Source organism: Meleagris gallopavo, chromosome 8, assembly GCF_000146605.3.
Source record: "Meleagris gallopavo isolate NT-WF06-2002-E0010 breed Aviagen turkey brand Nicholas breeding stock chromosome 8, Turkey_5.1, whole genome shotgun sequence".
In the NCBI taxonomy this organism is placed as follows: Eukaryota; Metazoa; Chordata; class Aves; order Galliformes; family Phasianidae; genus Meleagris; species Meleagris gallopavo.
In genome coordinates this window covers 20,181,487-20,189,350 of record NC_015018.2, presented here as the reverse complement: position 1 = coordinate 20,189,350, position 7,864 = coordinate 20,181,487, and positions in this window count along the sequence as shown.

Sequence of the window (7,864 nt, the reverse complement as noted above, 5' to 3'; positions counted from 1 at the left end):
CTCATCTCCTGTGGCTTTTTTCTCTAAAGGTAGCTGTCTCCTTTGACTTATCAGTCAGGGATCTATGTTGCTATTCAAGGCCTCTCTCCAGGGAAGCATTTGGAATAGTTCTGTGCTTGCTTGAAGACGTAGGTAGGTACTGTTGACTACAGTATTACCCATTCTTGAGGTCACCATTCAATTTGACTAAAATTTCAGTTGCATGTTTACAGTGGCAGCTGTATCTGGACTGCCATATTGCAACCCTGTTAATTGAAAATGGACATCTTCTCCCCTAACCTCACATGCTGTTATTTAGGGAAAAAAAAACCTGTTTCAGTGCATTCCAGCATAATTTGGGGAAATCAGAATTTACTTGTCTTAGTTCTTGTAGACATTGAGGCCTAGACTTTTCTTTGCTGCTGTTTAGCAGGTTCCTCTACTGGAGAAGTACCTGTGCCAGAAGTTGCCCAGGATTTCAACTATTTAAGTTCTTTCTGCTTTACTAATTTATACAACTCTAAGGTAGACTTTCTTAGTTTATTTCAAGGGCTTATTTAAGAGCTTGAGTATCGTAGCTTGCTTCCCAGAAATGCAAGTCAAAAGATGTGTGCAAAGAATATATTGCAAGTGGGGGAAAAAATCTTGTGTTGAGAAATGTTCTGTAAACAGGGACCAATCACATCCATTAGATCATGGCCCCCTGAAATTGAAATTTAAGGTCTGTGGCCTTTTTGTTTTTGCCTGTTGTTTACTCCTATGCTTGGTTTATTTAATTTCTTTTGCACCTCTGCTTATTGAGCACAAAGGAGTTATTTCTGGTTGTACTACAATAAGTACTTCAGTAGAAAAACTCCATTCTGGAACCACTGAAAGCAAATAGCAGTCATGACTTGAAACTGCCTCAACTAAACAGCTCAGCAGCACCTGTCAAAACATATCTTGCAGGCACCTCATTTAATGCTGGATGACTAAGCCATGGAAAAGCAATTGCCTAAGCAGTGGGCCTCTATAGGAAGTACTTTGTTTATTTAGAAAAAAAAATTATGCAACTTTATTTCCACCTACAGAGCACTACTGGTGATGCAGTATGCGTGGCGTACTGTTTTGTATTTTTTCTTAGCTGTTCTTCCACTCTTCAGTAACATTTTGCTGCTGCTAACAGAAGCCAATAAAGGAACACACTTATCTATTTACCATATGTGTAATTTTTGCTTTGCCATTGGTCACTACAAGAAGCTATTATCCCTACTTGCTGTACCTCTGGAACAGCCTTCTGTTGCTAGTTTTCCAGACATTTCTGATGCTCAGAAGATAGAAGAGCTAAGATAGCCTGGTGTCAAAAGCTTCTTGATTTTTGTTCGCAATTAAGGCTTTTTTCCTCTTCCAGCAGAATCGTATCTGGTTCAGAAGCATTCGACTAATTTGAAAGAAGAAAATCTCTCCCACCTTACCTCACTTGCATAGTTCTAGGCTAAGATCCCAGGGATAATTGAGTTTGTTACAAGTGATAGTGTGAGGTGTTACTTGGGCACAAATTGTGTGCATTATTCTGTTTCAAATAACAAGAGTACAGTGCAGGAGGACAGTCCTGCTTCTCCAGTGTATTTACTTTTCAACTTCAGGGATTTATTTTCTTAATTTAAGACAGATGTTAGTTAAGTACATATTGTAACAACTCCCTCTGGGTGAGTGAAGTTGCAGAAGTTCTGTGGAACACAAGGTGCATGATGAAAGCCTTTTGGAGAGAGGGAACTGAGGGAATAAAAACCAGAGCATCGTTTCTAGAGATAGGAAAAAATGCCTTTTTGACTTAATGGAACAGACTTGGACCTAAGTCCCTCAGTACTGAGCTATGAATGTTAGTGGCATTTCTCACTATCAACACAGTAGCAATGATTTTTTCTGCAGAGAGAGGCAGTCTCTGCAGTCAGTAGAAAACGATAGAAACAACAGAGAACTGTTGCTAATGTGTAAGGATAACTCGGTCTGAATTTCATCAAAATTTTCAGATCTGTCTTAGGTCCTTTAGTGCCTTTTAAATGTGAGGATATGGCTTTTCATTCTGTCAGTGGCTTTTTTGGGCAGAAAAAAGTATCATTTAACTGCAGGATTCTCAAACCCCCACTACTTCCCCCCCCCACCAGGTGATGTTAAATTTCAAGGTACTGTAAAAATGAAAATGTTTTCTACTTAACGTAAATTAAAGGCTGTAACTAGCCTTCCCCCACTGCCAAGTACAGCCTTTCCCAGCAGGTGTAATACTGTGCTGTGTTTTAAGTCACATACCCTCCTTACTTATTATCAGGGCTTATTTGCCCATCTCATTTCCAAGATAAATGAGAATGCAAATAAACACTAATAATTCACAAGCAATTTCAAACACCAAGAAGCATCCATAGTTTTGCTTTTGCTGGTTTTTGTTTTTTGTTTTTTGTTTTTGTTTTTAAGCTTTTCTTATGCCTTCAGGTCTTCTGCTATTTTGGACAGAGTCAGAGTAGGTGATTACAGACAATCTAATTTTCTTCTCCAGTTCCTGGTCAAAGCACTTCAGTTCTAGCTTAGCTAAATCATATCTGCTGTATGTTGGAATCCCTTTACATAATACTTAGCAGCCCAGAGACGTTATATTGTCTTTATCTACAACTAAGGAATAAGAAGAGCAGAAAAAGGGCTGTATGGGTATTAATCAACTTTACTTAATTTGTTGTAGCTGACAGTTAAGTGTTACAGAAGGAAGTAGTTATTTGCAGACTGAAAACTGACTAGCAGAATGCTTTTGCCCTGGTTATCCTATTTGTCCTTGTAGCCACAACAATTAAATTGCATAAACCTTACAGTGTTTTCCTTCCTCTCTGTTCACTGATAGGACCATTGGTAGCATCCACATAAGAGTTAAGAGAAAATAAAATCATTATTTTTAACAAGTTGGACACCTTCAACAGTTTGTCTGTCAGCTTTAGGAGCCTCATTACAGGATAATTAGTTGCATCTGGAATATTCCTCAGGACCAAATTATCAAAATGTTATAAAAAGCAGAGCATGAGATTTGAATTCATCCCTTTTGGCAGCTGCATAATCATCAGCTGAGAAGCCGTATAATTCTTTTCTTGCACCTAAAATATATTCTTATGAATGGCAGCCAGTGAGCCAAATTTAAAATCTGTTTGCATACAAGTGAACATGACAAAGAGAAACTGAGTATATTCATCAGCTGTGATGTGCAGCTTGGATGCTGGCTTTTATAGTTTTGTTTTGGTTATACTCTGTTTTTAAAAGAACAAGGCTTGTGATACTGTGCACAAAAGGCATAAGCAATCTGAATTCACAATGTGGCACTTCTGTTCCAGTCAGAAAGCAAATCAGCCCACTGAAATGTAATTAGTATAAATCAAATATGCACTGCAATTACGTAGCACATGGTAAGCAGACTGTAAAACTGAGTGGTGTATTTTTGCATCCTAACATTTCCTGTATTCCCAGAGCAGCTTCTTTCCTTATTATTGCACTTTTGAGATGTAATTAGATGGCCTCAAAATATCTCTTCTCTGTAACAACCTTTTTTTTCTGAAAGTCAAGTCTCTACTAATTGATTAAAGGAACAGTATCACCATCAAAATACAGTAACACGACTTGATAGGAAGCAGAAAGCTGGGAAGAGTGTTCAGTGATTAAATTCTTGTACTCTTTAACAGCTGAACTGGGTGCTATGCCTTGGTAAGAGCATCTGGTTTTTTAAAAATTATTATTGGCATTAAAAATGAAAACATCTAATCAGTTTGTAACCACTGCTCCCATCACACAGGCACACAAAAATCATCCTGATTCCAAACCAAACAGATACTGGAGTGGCAGCCTACTTGTGTAAGCCGTCTGGCCCTTTGAATAGCGTTCTCTTCATGTGCAGGGGTCTCACCTGCCTGGGGATATATAGCAGTGAACACTGAAAGCGAGAGGATGTGCAGAAATACCTATTACATAAATAAGTGATAATACTGAAACAAACTCATGTGGTGACTGAAGTGTGAGGAATAGAACAGGCAAGGGCTGCAGGCTCATTTCCATCTGCACAGTCTGATTTTTAAGTCTCTGAAGTCCTACAAATTCCCTTTTCCAGCAATCACGTGACACCATACACTGTCAATCCCAACCCAGGAATGGAGTTTCTTGAACATGCTCGACAAGTTTCTCACAGCTCGGTGTTCTTGCAGATGAAATGTAAGATGACTGAAGGCGTGGTTACACAGCTGGCTCACCTTGTCTTTGCTGGATGAGAGGATACATGTACCACAACTTTGTGCCAGCACGAGCCATGGACAGTACCACCTGACATTTCCAAGTTGTACTGGACTTAGCCCCTTCCTGCCTTCCACATGACTGCTGATTCTGGTGAGGCACTGAGGCTCTTGCCCTTGGGTTGTATAGCGATGCCCCCATCCTTTTGGCTGGCCACCTCTGTTGCTCACAGCTCAGCCAGGCTCCCAGCTCCAGTGGCACAACAGGATAACGACTGCTGGAACAGAACTGTTATTTAATGATATATACAAAAAGGGATTTGAGATGATGTCTTGTTGTGCATTCCTGCATTGAGTCCGTTCTTGGGACAGCAGGGAACTACAGAGCTCTGGGCTGACCTGAAAGTAATGAGGCTGTACTGCAGCCAGCCTGGCAGAACAGTGCTTCTCACTTCCTCTGGGATTGGAGCCAAGTCAGTTCTCCTCGGGCATATGAAAGGCCTAAGTCATCTGTAGAGTCAAAGACAAAGAGGGCATGAGGTGCCCCCTGCAGTCATGTACAGTGAAAGTGGAGCCTAAATGCAGATTGCTGACCTAGTTAGCTGTTACTTGCCACAATGAGGATGGGGTTGAGTCTAGTCTGAGCTACTGAATGAGCTTCACACTCACTCCTTCCCAGCAGGTACGATATTATTAAATCATGCTGTTGCTCTAGTGGTACATTACAATGCTCTGACACCAAAATGCAGCCACACCACAGCGCAACAATTTCACAGAGGTCACGTTAGCCTCAGCCTCCTAAATAACAAAACACAAAGATGAGAGAATCATGGCAGATTCTGAAAGCATACCAACTGCTTGGCAGAAAGCACCGATTTTATATCACGTCTAGAAGGTCATTCCTCCTCACAGCTGTGGTTGCAATACAAGCCTAGAGCAGATGCTGGAATTGTAAAATTCTATATTATCTGAAAGCAGAACTCGCTCAGCCCTGCAGCAGGTAAAAAGTCAGTGCCGTCCAGCACTCCTGCTTCTACTGCTCCTGCCAGTAGTTGTGCTGAAAATTTAAAGGTCAGAGATAAAGATAGATAGATGTGGATTTGTAATCCTGAACACATGTAGTATTTGAGAAAATGATCTCATATTCTGGTCCAGTCCTTTTATTATTAATCTCTGCTTTTTCCAGCTATGTAGGAATTGTAAATTTTGGTTAATCCTTTGATGTGCCTCTGGTGATTGGAGGTCTTTCCATTGACAGCAGTTCATCAGTACAGCTGAAAAAAAAGCACTCTAAGCTGTCAAGCAGAAGACAAATGAGAGCTTACAAAACAGAATTCTCGCTGAACTGAGACAAAACTTCCAGTGCCAATGATGACGAGGAGCAGAGACAATCTCGTAATTGCCAATTTAGCAACAGCTGAGCCTGTACTTATCTGAATTGGTACTTCTGCTAAATTCATGTTTTTGTCCTGTGCTAAGCCTTGAGGTTGGCAAACACAATGCAAATGCAATGTTCCAAGGATAACTCCTCTCAAAAGCCAGCAGGTGGTGGTTAGTCTGGGGACTGAATCGTGGGGGAAGATTGGTTTTTCCTTCATGTGGGCACCTGCTGTTGAGCTGAGACTTTCTGCCACCTGCAAGCATCAAGGTGATGAACATGCACTGATTTCCTCAGGAGATGTTTGCTACTGCTCTCAGTTCCAGCCTCAGCCATTTTTTCTAAGCCCAAAATATAAATTCACTTTTTGTTTAAAACTTTCATATTGTGCTCTTGGGAGTCCTGCCTAAAGAACTGCTTATCTTTGGACATTACTCATAAAACTGGCATTCTGTCTTACCGTGAAGTGGTTGCCACCACACACTGGTGAGTAGATTGTAAGCATGCCTTATTCTGTCAAGGACACGTGATTTGTAGAAGATGATTACTGTCTAGCCTATGATTTGCTTTCTTATTAAAAGATGTTTCAAGTTAATGAAAAGCGTATAAAAGGGTACATGAAAATATGCAAGAAACATTTGTCTGATCCATTAAGAAATAAATTTTGTTCCAATGCAGTAAATAGCAGACAAGAATGCAGAAATAAAACAAACACATTTGCCCTTTTAAATGAAAACCACCGTCTCAGGAGGATTTATACTGCAAGAATAATTCTCTTATAATGTAAAATTAATCATCAACTATAACATTAGGCACTGGAAATCTGAGTAAAAAAGCATTTGTTTAGTGTATTGATGGTGTTAGTACATAACATGGCATGCCTAAACCAGAAAGTGAATACAAAATCCTGAAATTAGACTTTCATTACTAGAATAAAGGATGGAAAGAAACTGGAAGATGCACATCATTTCTCCTTTCATGTATAGGTATACTGTTACCCATTTTGGGACAGCAACCTTCTAACAGCCTTCTAACCCACGCTGTGTACATAAGAAGCCATGTACTTTTCCAAGCTGACAGTTGCTCTGTTCCTATTTATAGCTTGCAATTGAGCATGACAGAGAAAACTAGAGCTGGAGGGATGACACAAAAATAAGCTATTGGATTCAGGCAAGGGAGGAATTTGCCTTCAGCTGAAATTTGAAAACTTACAGACCAACACGCAGCATCCTAAAAAGCTTTGACAGGGTTATTATCAGAAAGAGTGTAATTTCTTTTCCCATCATACATTCTCAAAGTCATAGCTGCAGGCCTTTCTTCTGTTAATGTGGGTAGCATGTTTGGTTTGCTTTTTGGAGATCAGAGGCTTTACTACTGCCCATGGCATGAGGCATCAACATTGGAACCAGCTCTGACAAAAAGTGCAGTGCCTGAGCTCGGGGTGTGTCCAGCTGGCAGGGACAGAGGCTAGTGGCACCAGTCCTGCTCACAGTGCTGGAACTGGGCAGAGGAAAATGAGTCCATGGCAGCCCTGACGCATGCAGCAGTCTGGGGACAGCTTTCACTTGGGTATTTTTAAGTCATATGTTGGGATATAAATTCAAGGCTAATGCCATTATTCAAACTGCTATCACTAATATATAAGGATATGTGGCCACAGCCATCTCATAAAGCTCACTTTCAGATTGGCCCCCTTGCTTACATGAATTCACTCTTCTCTTTGTTGTTAGATTTAGTTAATTTATTAGAACTGTGTATATGTGAATCTGACTAGTTCTCCATGAAAGGCTGCAACCAAGAGGGTCAGAAGAAGAGCTTAAAAAGGAAGCTGTAGCTTTCCTAGGCTTGCTCTTTGATATGCAAGTAACATCGCTTCAAACTTGCATCATGGTGGTAAATAGGCAGAAGTAGGTCTAAGGCCATTCAAGCTCTGACTCATCTCTCCTCTGTGCTTGGGCAGTGGGCCTTTTGCATTAGCTGAGGCCTTTGCAATTAAAAAAAGGACAAAGGGAAGACTAAAAGGAACTTAACAAAATGTGACAATTCAACTACATTTAAAATCACTAACTGCAATATTATTCAATTGCACTGAATGGAAATTTAAATAATTCAAAATATATCAAATCTCAGCAATTATTCAACTGCACTGTTTCAACAGTGTTTCAGCAGTGTGTAGAGACAGGACAAGGGGAAACAGCAAGAAACTGGAGCATAGGAAGTTCCGCACAAATGTGCGCAAGAACTTCTTTACGGTGAGGGTGACGGAGCACTG